Consider the following 16,457-nt stretch of genomic DNA (forward strand, 5'->3'; position numbering starts at 1 on the left):
TGGACAGCTAATTTGCTACAATTACGGAGGACCATGACATTATGCCTATGATTGCACTAACCCAATGCGTCCGTTGTGCAAATATTGCACTCTGTTTGATCATGAGATAGAAGACTTTCCTACGTTGATAGCAAGGATACATGACAAAGGGACGCTACCACCTCAGTCGACTCAGAACTTGTAGATGATGAGGTCTGAGCCTCGTGAAGAGGATCTAAATGTGAATATAGTACTCTGAAGTGGAATTGTAACAGGGGATGATAAGGGGAACAACCCAAAGACAACGCATGGGTTCGCAAAACTCTGGTGAAGGAGGATGAATTTGATTTGGAGTGCGCATGCGAAACATTCATGGAAGCGAATAAGAGCTTCGCCAAGTCCTCCACCTCAGGGAGCAAGGATAATCATGATCAGAAAATGGACCCTTCTATGCTTACGACCTTTCTGGAAACTTGCATGAAGTTGATGCGCGATATCAAGGCTGTGAAGGGATTACAGGAGCTTATAAATAGATGTGCCGGAAACACTCCAGGTGAACTGCGTGTGGTACGAAATATTGGTAAGCATAAAACAAGGATAGGATGGGAGATGAGACTGACTGTGTAGATAGGAGAGTATGAAATGGGTCAGATTATTTTGGATTTGGGGTTATATGCGAACATCCTACTGAAACAGACTTGCGAATGGATGGGAAGACCCACACTGCAGTGGTCTCCGATTCAGTTAAGGATGGGAAATCAGCAGAAGATCATCCCCATGGGGCGACTGCAAGGGGTGACTATAGATATTGAAGGCGCAAGTGCGTTGGCTGACTTTGAGGTAATAGAAATTGTGGATGATAGCAACACCTATCCTATGCTCCTTGGAATTGGTTGGGCTACTGATATGAACGGGGTAATCAACCTAAAGAAGCATAAGATGATATTTGAAAAGAAATCACTCCGTATAATAGTACCCCTATATCTTGCTGAAGGATCGCACTATACTGAACCAGTTCGCGATTATGAGAGCAATGACGATTTGGAATGTATCTATAAGATAATAAAACAAGACCAATATTGGGTGAATCCAACAGCAGATGGATTAATTACATGGGATCGTGATATTTCCTTCACCTTGGACTCTGATGAAGAATTAGAGTGCTGGAAGAATCGGTTACATGAAGTAACCACACTAAGTTCTAACATGATGAACCGGTCGCTACACTGTGTATCGTGATAGGTAAGAGATATACCCATTTATGATGGCTTGAATAATGTAGATATCTTTTTGGATGCATTCGAGAGGGAGGTACCAGAGAAGCATCGCTTCCAAGCTTTGGACTGGGCACTGCGCACTACGCCCGCAAGGTGGTGGGGTACACACAAGGGTAGCTTTGATGATTGGCATGAGTGTAGAAAGATGATGAGAACACGCTTTGGGAAGCTGAAGATATGAATGACAGAAAAGTATGATGGGAAGGATGATCCACGTGCACACTTAGCCATATGGCCCGAGGCTTATGGAGCGAAGCCCCAACCTGAATGGGTGCACTTGTTCTATCACACCTTGGATGTCATCCCCATGAACTAGTACTTAGACATGGAGCTCCAACATGGTATAGGTGAATGGGATATTCTGCGTGAAGGATTCATACTGACATTCAGCTTTGAAGATGGGTTTGATTGTATTGACAAGGAGCTACAAGAAGTGAAAGCAACAATCTTTAGGATATCACAAGATCCTTTGGACATGATTCAGCTTGATTGGACTACTCAGCTAAGTCACGCGCTAGAATGCTATAATGTAATCACTGAAGAAGAAGATGAGGATCCATGAAAGATTAACATCCCTGAAATGGAAGGTCGTCGTGAGGTTGGAGGACCGCTGATTGAGAATCCTAATATAACCATGCCACTGAAAACGAAACATGTAAATATTGGTATGGAGGCAGAGCCCAAATTCGCAAAGATTGGAGATTACTAGGATGATGCGATGGTGGATAAGGTCGCTAAATTGCTCCGCGAATACCAAGATTTATTCCCTACCAAGTTTACAGATCTCAAAGGGATAATCGGGGACCTCGATGTTATGAAGATCACGTTGAAGCCCGACGCGAAACCGATTAAGAAAAGACCTTACCGTCTCAATCCGAAGTATAAGGAGAAGGTTCGCTTTGAGCCAGACAAGATGCTTGCGATAGGCATCATTGAGCCCGTAGAAGAATCTGATTAGGTAAGCCCAATGGTGGTACAGGAAAAGAAGCATAAGGATGAAATAAGGATATGCGTAGATCTTAGGAAGTTGAATGACTACATTATCCTTTCCCGACTCCGTTCATTGATGAAGTGTTGGACAATGTGGGTGGACAAGAAACTTATTCCTTCACTAATGGGTTCTCTGGATACCATCAGATCAAAATCGCACCAAAGGATAGGAGCAAGACAACCTTCGCTACTGAGTGGGGATGTTTTCAATACACTGTAATGCCTTTCGGATTGAAGAATGCACCTTTGATTTTTTCACGCATAGTCATTGCAGCGTTTAAGGAATTTATTCACAAGTTCTTGGAAGTATACTTTGATGACTGGACTATGTTTGGGCTAGTGAAATGCCATGTAGCAAGCTTGTGCCTAATGCTAGATACCTGTTGAATATACCAGATCGTGCTCAATCTGAAGAATTGTATGTTTTGTGTTCCTTTTAGGACCCTGGTGGGTCATGTGGATTGTAGGCAGGGACTGATAGTAGATCCCATGAAGATTGTAGTGATACTTAACATAGAAGTGCCAAGGAGTGTGAAACAGCTGTGCACTACCCTAGGGCATACTGGATACTACAGGAAGTTTATCAAGGGCTATGCCTAGATCACTGCGCCTATGGAGAAGTTGTTGAAAAAGGATGTCACATTCTTCTGGAACGAGGACTATAAGAAAATCTTGGATGTATTGAAAGAAAATATGGTTACCGTATCGATTTTAGTCTTCCCGGATTGGAAGAAGGAGTTTCATGTACATGTCGACGTGTCATGTATAGAGCTGGGAGCAGTACTGACACAGGTTAGTAGAGAAGACTTGGACCATCCTATATCGTTCACAAGCAGAAGGTTATCCAAGGCAGAGAAGAACTATTCCACCACCGAGCGCAAAGGGTTAGCCATGGTATACGTGCTCCAGAATTTTAGACACTATTTGCTGGGTAGCCATTTTAAGATGTATATGGATCATTCCACGTTGAAATACCTAGTCAATAAGCCTGTGTTGGGGGGTAGAATCTACAGGTGGTTTTTACTGTTCCAGGAGTATGATTTTGAAGTTATTGTGAAGCCTGGATGACTGAACGCGGGACCAGACCATCTGGCGCACATCGAAATAGGGGAAGATCCCACTAATTTAGAGGAGGGATTTCCTGACGCATAGGTATTTACAGTACGTGTCACGAATAGTCATTTTGAATATATCATACACTTCCTAACGACAAGAACTGCCTTGGAAGGATACACCACCCATTAGGAGTTAGTGGTGTGCGCGACGAACTTTTTTGTCATTGTTGGGCATCTGTACAAAATGGGGTTTGATGAAATATTGCGACGATATGTACCAAAGTTTGAAAGGAGTAGTGTCTCACAGATGCTCATGGGGGCGCCATGGGAGGACATTATGCAGGGAGAGCGACCGCACAGAAGATTCTACGTGCAGGGTTGTGGTGGCCAACCCTCCATCAGGACTTAAAAGCATATTGCAAAGCATGTGATGTGTGTCAAAGGACTAGAAGACCCTCGCGAAGGGATGAGATTCCTTTGAATCCACAGAAGACGTTGTAACCCTAAATGGGTGATAGATTTTGTGGGACCTATTCAACCCCAAGGGAAGAAGATGGGAGCACGATACATTATGACCGCGACTAAGTATTTGACTCAATGGGCAGTGGCACAGCCTATAAAGGATTGTACAGGCGTGACTACTGCGAAGTTCCTCTTTGAGTATGTACTGATGTGATTAGGGTGTCTAAAGATTTTTATGAGTTATCACGGTATGCACTTTCTGAATGAGACGATCAATGTGCTGATGGAGGAATTTCATGTATATCACCAGAAGATCACGCCTTATCACCCACAAGCTAACGAGATGGTGGAAGCATTCAATAAAGTGCTGGAAAATGTGTTGACCATGGTTTGCAACACTCAGCAAAGTGATTGGGACCTGCGCATACCTGTAGTACTATGGGCCTACTGGACAAACACCCTTTAGTATTGTATATGGTGTGGAAACGGTAATGCCCATGGAATACATAGTGCCTAGTTTGTGCATAGTGGCATTCACAGGTATAACGGATCGTGGAGCCCTGGAAGAGAGGCTCGTGCATCTCGCTAAGCATGAGGAAGAAGGATTTCTAGCTGGATATCACCAATAGGTCCAAAAGCAGCGCGAAAAAGCATGGCATGATTGGCACATTAAGTTGTGCACCTTTAAGGTAAATGACCTGGTTTTGTTATATGATAAAAAGTTTGATAAATTTCCAGGTAAATTCAGAATGCACTGGTTAGGGCCCTATGTCATTAAGGAGATTACTGACGGAGGAGCGGTTCAATTGGCCAAATTTAATGGAGGTCTCTTCCCAGGAAAGGTGAACAGGAGTCGCTTGAAGACATACACCGGTGGTAAGGCCATGTGACTATATGAAGGTAGCATAGTCTTAGCACTCCAGGCAGCTGAAAGGAGGCGCGGGATTATAAACTACAATGCCCAAGTTGGGGAGCTGCGTGATTGGAGGATTGTGCGAAGTAAGGAAGTGTCACAAGGTTCGCGGCAGCGTGAAGAGAGCTGCACTACCCAGGAAGAAATTGCGCAGGTCGATTAGAAAGTGACCATTCAAGTCACTGTTCATGATTTGACTGTAGAAATGCGACCAAATAGAGCAGGCAGCCAACATTTAAGACAGAATTTATGGATCAGATCCTTGAAAATTTGTCACCAATCTGGTATTAATTAATCAAATTTGGGGGGGAACGGTCGAATTTGAATTCAAAATGCCCTATAAATTACAGGTGTTTTTCCAATGAAAAACACTTGGCATTTCAAGAATTGAGTTGTTGAGTTCTCAAGTGCACATGAACCGCGAGCACTTTGAAGTTCTGATAGCTAGTTCAGTATTTGAGACATTGTCGAAGGAGATAGGGGAGTTCTTGCAGAACATCATGTTGGCACCCATAGATGCTATAGATACCGAAGCAGAGGATTCGGTGACGCAAATTGATATGGAGGCCGAAGAAGTTACTCCTGAGGTTGCTGAGTATTAGCAGAAGTCCCCAAATCACCAAGGATGTCGAGACCAAAGCCCACCCCAACCAAGGAAAGCGCGAAGTATAATAAGGGCAAGCATCTTTCGATACTAGTACACACATTGCCGAGAAGAAACCCATTGAAGCCTACGGCACAGGAGAAGGGCAAAGCCATCAATTTGGAGCGAGAGGAGGAAGAAATCGAAGACATCCCTATGGATGATGAGGATGTGGGAATAGATGTGGAGGAATTTGAAGCCCAGGGTGTTGACCCTATCACTTGGTTTCCTGAGTACATCCCTTCATGCAAGTGCAAGGCCAAGGTACTGAAGGATATCGATGAGAGCAAGGTACCCTTGCAAAACCCCTCTGTTATCGGATGAAATTGTTTTTGAAGGACCGCACTTGGGGTGGGTTCCTCTGTTAAAACTTGAAGACTGGGACTTGGATAACCATGATAAATTCCCACACCTAGCGACCGAGCAGCTGATGCATCCCATTATTGATACAACCACTGGAATGACTGCATTGGAGCTGCGGAAGTGGCTCAAAAGAGTAGACAAGGTAGGGTTACTCAATATGCTTTACGTGTCACACTACAACAGCACCCCGATTATAGTATCGGTCATCAAGTAGCTGCAATGCTTGGTGCATGATGGGTGTTTGTGGCTGGAGGAGCCAATACCCATTACTGATAGATTGATCTACAGGATCACGTAGTTTCCCTACATAGGAGAAAATCTAGCCATGATATTTGGCAGAAAAGGTGTTGAGTAGGCCCTCGTGGAGGCCATGAAAGAGAAGTTTAAGTTGGTAAAGAAGCTATGTGGATATGTCATATCCAGCATTTGTGACCCTATTGTAAAGGTAGCTACATAGATTCTAGTAGCGAAGGTGATGAAGAAGTGTTGCGCCAATGAGGTGTTGGTGCCTGTCGTCACGCTAGCAGCCTAGTGCGCTGAAGGAGTTTAGTTCAATTGGGAATACTATCTCCGCGGTGAGTTCCTTGCGAACTGCTGCGAAGCACAGGAGCTCAACAAGACATTCCACTACGCGTGGCTCTTGCTATTGATTGTGCTGGTAGCATGGGAGATGCTAGAGGACAACCAATTCCCTTCGATCACACTAGAACTACTAGAAGCAGCGAAGTACGCTTTGATGTGGGTGACCAAGGATGCGCAATGAATCAAGGATAGCAAGATCTTCTGGATCTTGATGGAGATGAACATCCGCATGGCCACTAATCACAAACACAGTTGTTGCCTATGATGTTTTCCAACCTGTAGGGCTACGTAGAGTTCAAAGCAGATTTTCACCATGTGACCATTACAGCGTGGAAGGACCCTACACAGAAATGGTATGACCCTCCTTATCTGGCAACGGATGATGCCATTGATGCAATACTCAATCGATGGTCGGCAGAGAGGCGCACTACAATAGACTTAAAGGTGGGAGTGGTCAAGTCTGACAGATAGAGAAAGAAGGAGGAGGCCAAGCTAAAGATGACACAGCTTGCCCAAAAGAGAAAGAGGGAGGCCGTTGACAAGGCCCAGGTGGAGCGCAATGCCACTTAGCAGACAGAGAAGCAAACATGTGGAACAGAGCGAGGCTCTGACAAAGGTGCAAGGTCGCCTTCACCTGAGACAGAGGAGGAGACAGACAAGTAGACAAAAGGCGTAGACCCATAGGCGACATCTTCCCGCATCAAGCGTCTAAAGGAGTAAGAGAAAGGAGGGTCCATGAAGAAATCCAAGGCTACTAAGACATCACTAGACCTAATCACCCTCACAGAGGGCGACTTGCATGACATCGGTGACACAGTGCGGGATGTCACCATGGAGGCCCTACAACAGTTTGAGTAGTAGCAAAAAATAATCTTGGGGGCTATCCAGATAGGTTTGCAGGAGCTGCAGACCCGCACGTCACAAGCTAGCACAATGTCTACCAGCCTTACTATTGGCACTTCAGAAGCTGCTGAGATGTTGCATGTGAAGGCCTCTAACACGATAGGGCTCCCTAATGGAGCACTGACCATGGAAAATGAAGTTGACAGGCCCACTGTCAGCACCCTCAAGGGAGTAGGGTTGAATTTGCCAGCACTCCCTGGTGAAGTGCTCCACCTTTTGCATAATGGAGTGATTGCGGAGCTGAGGGCCCATGAGCACCATGCCCTCCAGGTGATTAGTGAGCAGGATATTAACAATGAGCATATGGAACTACAGTGATACCTTGTCATCGCCGCTGTGACCGAGGTGACCAATCAGAACAAGCACATAATGCAAGTCGTCAAGGAGGAATGCCAAAAGGTCCTAGAGTTGGCCATTCTTGAGAAAGAACCAGCTGAGGTGTGTGTCCACAAGCTGGCCACGGGGGTGCGTGACGTTTGTACAGAAATGGCTAGGGTTCAGTTGGAGTTGAACTTGGAGATCATAAAGTTGTAATTGAAGGCCCAACCTTCAGCTCCACCAAAAGTAAGGGAGTAGCAGGTGACCACTGTCACAAAATTAGTAGTGGCAGTTGACAGCACAGTAGCAGACTTCACGCAAATTTTTGAGCATCGTTCGAGGTCCTGACAAGCTTGCAAGAGGACCCTAATGTACAGTGACTGGAGACAGAAGTGTGTGATATGCAACAATGCTATGATGAATTCAAAGGCACAACATGAACTGTCACACTCACATAGAGACTAGTAAAGCTGCAGGAGGCCAAGCAGTTGAAGGAACAGGTGGATACAGTGCTGCACAAGGAAGCAGTGCTAAAGGGACGACTGAAGCCTTGGCTGGATGAGGGTTACACAGTGACAGACTCAAAGGAAAGATTGCTACTTTGCAAGCAACTCAGTAAAAGCTTCAGGCCGACAGTTCAGTAGCAGTGACCGAGAATATGGTTGAAGACGCAAAGCAAGCGGCTGCACAGTGCACTGTGAGGTTTCAGTCATAAGGGTCGAGCTGGGAGGGCTTCACGCTAAGATCTCCACACCTGCCAAGTGACTTGAGGGGGAGTCACGATGTTTTTGTTGGGGGCCTGTTGGGAATGGGATCCCCCAAGGACAGTTTTTGGGCTAAAAGCCCATGTTTTGGGTCGAATTTTGTAATAAAGTTTTAAAGACTTTGCATTTTGTGGTTGCGGAGTGTGAAGGTGTCATGAGTAATAAAGGGTTATCCGCTCTTATTTTGTAAAGTAAAGTTGGCTGCAAAAGATCTACCCATGGTCCACAGACCATGGGATTTTATAAAAAGAGCTAAGTAAGTAAGCTCTAAGTAGTCTTAACGAGTAATAAGTTGTAGAAGAATTCTTGAGCGATAAGGAGAGAAGTCTAAGTCTCGGGTCGTAGCGTAGGTAGAGGCTCTACATCTAAGTGCACAGAGACCTAGTGTAGAAGTCCGCAGCTGAGTGCAAGGAAACTTGCAGCTGTGTGCACAAGGCGGATAAAGTCTGTAATCATCTGAAGATATCAATAAAGATAAGCATTTTACAAATTCCGTGTCTTTGTTTCCTATTAATTCATCTTGACATATTGTGTATGAATTTCATTTATAATGCTTATATGATACATGAATGTATGTAATTATGTTGGATAATTGAACGCATGTAAGAATATCTATTTATGTGGCGCTAACTATGTTCGTTTAATAAGATAAGTAAGATGCTTAAGATAATTTGGGCATCTACATGCTACGTTGCCCTAGTTGCGCAAAAGTATCTTAACTGTAGGTTAGGGCTGAGTGAAGGCCAATCGTACCCCTTCGCGGAGGTACCGAAGTGCAGAATAAAGGGCTAGAATGACAGGGCCCTAGAACTTAACAAACTACGTGAGAGTAGGAATAGAAGGAATAAATTTACATCACGACCATCTCAGGGTGCGGAAACTTGGTTCCAGCATCCCCCCATATTGCTTCAGGTGAGACTTCGGTCCGCGCTCCGCGGGCTGATGCCGAAAGGGACAGTAGTGTAGGGATTTGTTTGGCTAACTAACATTGAACCTGAGTCAAGCCCCACCAAGCCAACACTAGGTCTAGAATCTCCTTGGACCTATAATCACGACTTGGGATAATAGTCTTGACATGCTTGCGAAGTGTGCACCTTTTTCATATAGCTTGTTGCTTAATATTGAACTATAGAAGACTCATGGCTATCTCCCTCAGAATAAGCAATGCCCTATGATGCAACTACCCCCTCCTATTATGCCACAACTTTTCAGTGCTATGCACTAAGGCTCAAATAGGTTCACCCTACAACGTATATGAATGACCTTCTCTAACACCTATTACCTGAGTATCAAGGCTATAATCATTTATCCTGATGAGAAATAGTTCGTTTCTAATATCAACTGTAAATCCCTTATCCTCCATGATGGCGGTTAAAGGAAAATTCTTCTTGAGAAATGGTACAAACAAGGCATCATCAAAATATAAATAATTACTTGACTCGAACTAGAAGGGAATAATACCAATTCCTACTATTGGGTGCTTGGCATCATCACCAAGATCAACCTATTCTTCTGTGTCTGAATTATTCAAATTATGAAATAATTGATGGGCTAATGTCATATGTCAAGATGCCTCACTATCCACATACCATGCACCCTTTAGAATTGTGTTGGTATAAGGGAACAATATCATCAAAAATCCTTCTTGAACAACATTAACTCATTCAACTATATTTGTGTAGAGGCTACTACCTTCTTCTAATATCGCTCCCCTTTACCCTTATTTTTCTCTAGATGCGGTGATACATAATAACTATGCTTATGACAAATAGAATAATTGGTTTTATTCAAGTTCTTCTTTCCTAGATATGAGGTTTCTCTTGCCATTTTCAACTTTTTTACCTTTGTCATTATTTGAATAACCAAATAGAGCTAATTTGTCTTCACCATATTTCTTGCTAGTTTTTGACTCCATTTGAGTCTCCTCTTGGATATAATCATCATAAAGGCTCTCAAAATCAAGAAGGTTTACCCAAGTGAAAATACCTTTGAAAAATGTTTCCACTAAAGTTAGGAATCGATTCAATGCCATGTTCACTAGCTATGCATCTTCAATATTCTCTCCAAAAGTTGTAAGATGATCACAAATCTGTGACATTCATAAGGTAATTGCTTATTGTGTCTCGTTTTGTGATAACTATGGATGTGAGTTTTTTCCACAACATCATCTTCCTTTTTATGTTCTAACTACAGAAAAAACCAATGAGGGCATCAAACATATCCTTCAACATCTTCTTCTTAGATACATGAGAGATTAGATGATATTTTTTGGCATCCAAGATAATCTACTTAGCCTTCCCTTTCTTTTGGTTATGAGTTGCCAAATGTTGTAGATCTCTAGGAAAAGTCACAACATCCTTGACAATATCCCAAAGATCATTATCTTTTAGTAAGAGTGTAACTTCACCTTCCATGTTAAGAAATTCAAGGAACCATAGAATTTGTCCTCAAACGTGAGGCATGTTGTTTCCGTCTATATGAAATCTACTCCACAAACTCTCAATTTTAAAAATAAAAATTTGGAACTTTCTAATTGCAATCCCTTCTTCTTGATACATGATTTCTTGTTGAAAATCCTTGAGAATATTAATCATAGAATTTAGAATGATACCATACAAAAAAATTCCAAACCTAGGTCAGTAAAGTCCTTATGATCTCAATCAACCTAGTCATTGTTAAATTTCATTAAGGTTGAAATTGCACTTTATACCATGGCATCTATGATCTCAATCAACCTAGTCATTGTTAAATTTCATTAAGGTTGAAATTGCACTTTATACCAGGGCATCAATCACACAATAGTGAGAATTTAAATAACGGAAACATGAAATCAATTTTACACGCACACGAGTAATTTCTCTTTTAAAATCAACATTTCATTCTTTTTAAAAACTTACAAAGACACATCAACAAGCTACAAAACAACACTACGTAGTTAATGAAATCACCATACAATTTATTAAGAGTGTGGCTTATTATAAGTTGTATGACATGCCTATACGAATTGTGTGACCCCCTCATGGAAAAATGCTTAAATTTTTTTCTAAAGGTAATTATTAAAAGGAACTCCATTAAAAATGAATATTCAAGCATTTAAACAAATTTATTTAACATGGTCCTATATAAAATAGGTTAATATAAAATAAACACAATTTAATCTAAAAATTAAAAATAAGATATCATCTAATAAACTTGGAACTCAAGTCATATGGTTCAGGTTTGGCAACGATTAGGATCAGTTTGAATTTGAAGTTTTTAATGAGGTTCTGATGACGTTGCATGACATTGCATTAGATTTGTCCATATATAAAAATTAAAATGAAATATATCATAAAACAATTAGAAATTAATATTAATTAACATAAAAATGTTATCATAGATTTGGAATTTGTAAGGATAGATTGCAAGCTTGAGTTGTAACATGAAATTATGGGTTTCCATATATTAATTTTGGTCAATGGTTATGAGAGAACCTTAAATTTATTTTTTTAGGTTCACCAAATTTCAAACCTCAAAGTTGAAGTTCAATGTACCTTCTCTTTCCAATAAAACAACCCCTTGTTTTGACTACATACCTTCTTTTATACTTCTCCACACTTATAAACCCCCTAATACCTAAACTCCCCCTAATACTTACAATATATTGACTTTGATTTTCACGTTTTTAAAACCCCTCTTATAAATGAAAGCGGTTAGATAATAGTTAACAAGGTGAAAATCCATAATTAAGTAATGAAAAATAAAAAAATCTTACTTACCAAAAAATAATGATAATATAAAAAATTTATTACATGTAATTAAAAAAAAATTGTTATAAAGAAGTGAGCAACCAGAATCTAAAATGGTTACAAAGAAGTTAGCAACCAGAATCTAAAAAAAAGTTCTCGATTAAAATTTGTATCCCTAAATCTTCTCCTGTATTTCATTCCATAATTGCATAAACCACCTAACAACTATATATACAAACAAATGACAAGTAAATATAACATAAATCTAAGTAAATATAACATAAATCTAATGGTAAGTTTTTATTAAAAAAAAAAAAAAAACTAAATCATAATGGTATAAACATTTAAATTTCGATTGAATATGAAAGAAATATTATAGGATTTGTAAAATGAAATATTAAATCAAATAATAACAAGTGTTACATAGTAGCTAGTGTCATTTAATTTAAATATAGCTAAATTGAAGTAAGAAAACAATAAATAACTAAAATTACATTTTGCAAAGAGATAAAGTGTGAGAGATATCATATTGTATAAATATTTATAATTTTTTATTAATAATATATTTATTTATAAAATAATAAAAATAATTAAAAATATTTTTTCCATCTCTTTAATTTATTATAAATTAAATTTAATTAAATATTTTTTATATAATTATATTTTTAAATTAATAAATCTTTTATATAGGATTAAAACATATTTTGAATGCTAAGATAAAATATCTATTAAGTGATCCAAAAAATAATATTCTTTGATATTTATTTAAGAAATATCAAAAATATATTTTTACTTTTGGAAAACAAATACTAAAAATAATATTTCTAATTAGAAAATAAATTTAAATTAGAAATAAAATTTATCACTTAACAATTTTTCGTTTAACTCCAAATATGAAAAGAAATGATTTTAAAAATATATATTATATATATTTATTTTTAAAATAAAACAAAAATTATAAAAATAATTAAAATTTATTTTTCAATTTCTATAATAAATTTAATTAATATTTTTATATCATTATATTTTCAATTTAATAAAAAAAATTTATTTATGACTAAAGCATAAACATGCATTGGTAAGTATGTAAATGGAAGGGTCAAATGAACATATGCATTTGAGAGCTAAGACCCAGATAAGAAAAATCTAATGATACAAGAAAATCAACTAGCAATTGTAAATTACTTGGTCCCAATAATGGTTTTCTTCACTGTTCTAGGTTGCTTTGATTTTTTAGCTGCACTAGCTTCAACTTGTATGCTTGGACACTGTAGAGCATATACAACATGTAATTTTAATTTATAATAAAATTACCATTTTTCCTTCAAGAAAAATATGTGTAAAAACTAAATATTACAATTCTATAAAAAAAAATTGAAAATATGTTTAAAAGTGTGTGAAAAAACTTTACATTATAAGATTTGAAATCCAAACATTATATATACTCTAGGAACTCATAAACTTCATTGTTTTGAGAAAACGTAACAAACCAAAAATAAGTTTTACTAATGAATAACACATTTATAAAATATATGTTGTATATTAATTTTCCATTATTCTAATTTTTATTTCTTTAGAATTTTATTTAAAAAATTAAAATAACATTGAAGTTACTTGTTTTTAGTATTATTATGGTAAAAGGCTAATCAAGAGTCATGCAAACAAACTAATCCATTTATGTGGGAGACAACACAATCATGCATTTTCAAATATGTAAAAAATTATGGTAGAAAGCTAATCAACAATCATGCACAAAAACTAATCCACTTATGTGTTGGACATTGCACAAACATGCATTTTGTAATATACCTATTGTGATTAACCCCACGTAAAGTAATTTTAAATTACCAATCAGTTAATCAAACCTGCGTAAAAGTAATTTTAAATTACATATCAGTTACAACTCATTCTTGGCATTGGTTAAAATGGATCAGCAAGCACCCTAACAGGGGGGTGAGGATCAGATGGCAGAGAAAAAGAAAGGAAAGAAAAAGAAATGCTATGTCTGGTTAGGATCAGATAGCATAAGGGGAAAAGGAATTTTTCCTGTGCACGCTATGTCTGGTTAGGATCAGATAGCGTTGACTGGCGAGACCAGTGTTATTGCGGTCGAGTAGGACCTGCAAGTGCTTGGGGGTGGAAGCTCAGCGAAGAACTTCCTACAGACGGGTGGATTGACAAGCACTCAAGTAGGTTTGCAGAATAGCAGGTATGGCCTACTGTGAGACTATTTATTTAGTCAAGTTATTTCTTATTCTGTACTGTGCTAAACTATTACACTGTTCTGTGAGAAGAAATGGAGAACAGTAGGGGTTAGTTGACTGTTAACCTTATCTGAATATAAAAAGAGATTCAAGCAGTATTTGTATAAACAGAGACCGAAACGCATTTGTATTGAAAGAAGAAACAGACATCAAACCCTTGCATCTTAATTAGAAATGACCATACGACATAAATCTGAGTAGACGAGTCTTTATAATTAGAATGATATTTAGAAATATGTAAAGGGTATACCGTAGACCCTCTGTTTAATTTACAGGACAAGCAAGCGAAATATACATTCGACCCAGCAAGATTCGAGAAAAGTAGGATATGTATTCCTGATAGAAAACCCTTAATATGCATTCACAGCATGACATTGAATCATAAGGCGGACTGGTAAAGTGCCGCAATAATAACGAGTGCACATATATATTACAATGTTGTCAACATAAAATAAAGAAAACATATGTGCAGATTAAACCCTGGACTCGGATAGCCGGAGCCGGAGAACGACAAGAACCTTATACATTATGAAATCAAACTCTGCAATTTTGCATGCACAGAATACATATCCAGAGCAAACGTATTGACCGTCCAACAAATAAATAATATATATGACCAGAATAGTATGTTAACCGTGGTGTATGCATTCTTCAGACCGACTTACAAATAAACCCCTAGCTATACAGTTGAACGGAAAGGAAAACGAGCCGCAGGGTATCATAAACAAACCAAAATGTATCATAATGAAAATGTATAGTTGTATATTAAACATTCTGTGTGGAAAGCTCAGAATATAAATCTAGGAAACTGAGGATAAAACCCTTCCGAGAGGACTGTAAACAAGAGAATGGGAACAAACCAAACTTAAAGGGGTAACCTCATTATACAAGAAACTAATAGAGCAATCTATGTCAGAGTCAAACATTAAGTTCGTTCATAAATATTTGTCTATAGACATAATGAGCCGGATGGCTTAAAGCTTAAAATAAACATGCTAAAATAGTTCCTGAACTAATCCATCGAAGCTCAGAGTGCTGTGCTTCTCGACAATGGAGTCCCGCTTGAGCAAGGTTAGAAGTCGTTTCATTGCCAGAGAACCCTGGTATATGCGGAATCTGAATCGAAACAGTCAAAGTCTGACAACCCTGATCAAGGGAAGCCGGATTCAGACTTCGGTTCGATTGTTGAGAATGGAAAATAACCTACAGTAATGGGCATACCTGGTTAAGGGCGGCCGACAACATGTTGGAGGTTACCCTTGCCCTCAATGTGCGATGGCAGCCTCTTACCTGAACCAGAAAACCATTAGTTAAGAAAACCTGAGAACGAAATGCAGTATGGAACAGTAGCATTATAAAAACCAAAACCGATAAGTAATAGCTGGAAATCGTGACAGACAAAGGGACTGTAATAATTAGAGATATGAGGAGAAATGGCGTATTACCGCTAGTAAACATTGAAGCATTGCAAACTCTAATGGAACGCATACCTGAACCATTTCATAACCCTGACAGCAGCTGTAAATTGCATAAGAACTATTCAGGAACTCAGAGCTACAACACACTCATCGCAGGACCAAATGAACAATAGAACCCGAAAGAAAGGGGATAGGATTATAAACCTTCCATACCAATGATCGATTCGTGGCATGAATTCCTCCGTTGATCTGCCATATGCATTGTTCACCGTTCGATAGTCGGTGGAGATGGGCGCGAAACCAAACATCACCGAGAAGCCAGACTGTATCACCTCGAGCTCCGGGAGCACATGGCCAAGTGCCATCACAGCCGTCCACCTTGCCAAATGGACGACGCAGGTTTTAACAGTTGGTACCAAATGCAGAGGCCGGACGAATGTATTGAATGCAGGTAAGTTCGGGATAGGGAAAAATCCGAATGGTAGCTGTTGCCATTTAATGATAATTGAATTTTGTGCATTGCATGTAAGCCGAAGGCTTCGTAGTGGCGGAAATTGCTAAGGGGTTATGTAATTAACGCTAGGCACATATGTATAATCATATAACTTCGTCAATCAACCAGGGTTAATAGTGATGCGTGCAACTATATACTTGCCACATATGCATGATATCATCTTTAATTTATGCCGCCACCTTTTTATATATAGATATTGGAAGTCCGTTGTTTGTGTAATAAGTTTATAGTTTAAAATCAGGTAATGTAATTTACATGTTTTATATGAACCCATGTATTTACCA

At 39.1% G+C, this 16,457-nt stretch overlaps 1 long non-coding RNA gene across 4 annotated transcripts; it reads right to left on the minus strand.

Annotated features, from left to right (window-relative positions):
• Positions 1-14,957: 14,957 nt before the first annotated feature.
• LOC149202539 (uncharacterized) lies at positions 14,958-15,887 on the minus strand. Of its 4 annotated transcripts, none has more exons than XR_016253540.1 (3): positions 15,732-15,887; positions 15,463-15,531; positions 14,958-15,357 (listed from the first exon to the last, which is right to left on the minus strand). It is a non-coding gene; the product is annotated as an uncharacterized LOC149202539 (long non-coding RNA). The 4 variants fall into 4 exon arrangements; XR_016253539.1 differs by having other exon boundaries at positions 14,958-15,387; positions 15,732-15,883; XR_016253538.1 differs by having other exon boundaries at positions 15,687-15,832.
• Positions 15,888-16,457: the final 570 nt, after the last annotated feature.

This window comes from Pinus tabuliformis, chromosome 2_1 (assembly GCF_031772625.1).
Source record: "Pinus tabuliformis cultivar Carrire ecotype Pingquan chromosome 2_1, CPIR1, whole genome shotgun sequence".
Taxonomy (NCBI): Eukaryota; Viridiplantae; Streptophyta; class Pinopsida; order Pinales; family Pinaceae; genus Pinus; species Pinus tabuliformis.